Below are 407 nucleotides of genomic sequence, written 5' to 3'. Positions count from 1 at the left end.
AGCAGAAGAAAAATCACACCCTGGAGGAAGGACTTACTGGCGTTTAAACGCCAGTAAGGTGCATCTGGCTGGCGTTCAACGCCAAAACAGAGCATGGATCTGGCACTAAACGCAGAAACAAGCAACATCCTGGCATTTGAACACCAGGAATATGCCTTGAGGAAAGCTGGCGCTGAACGCCAGTAACAAGCATGGAACTGGCGTTAAACTCCAGAAACATGCTACACATGGGCGTTGAACGCCCAGAACGTGCATCCCTTCGGCGTTTAAACGGCATAATGGTATGCTAAGGCATTTTACATGCCTAATTGGTGCAGGGATGTAAATCCTTGATACCTCAGGATCTGTAGACCCCACAGGATCATCTCAGGATCTGTGGACCCCACAGGATCCCCACCTAACATGTT

This window comes from Arachis duranensis, chromosome 5 (assembly GCF_000817695.3).
Source record: "Arachis duranensis cultivar V14167 chromosome 5, aradu.V14167.gnm2.J7QH, whole genome shotgun sequence".
NCBI lineage: Eukaryota > Viridiplantae > Streptophyta > Magnoliopsida > Fabales > Fabaceae > Arachis > Arachis duranensis.
The sequence above is the reverse complement of the archived record's forward strand: the minus strand, read 5'-3'. Positions refer to the sequence as shown.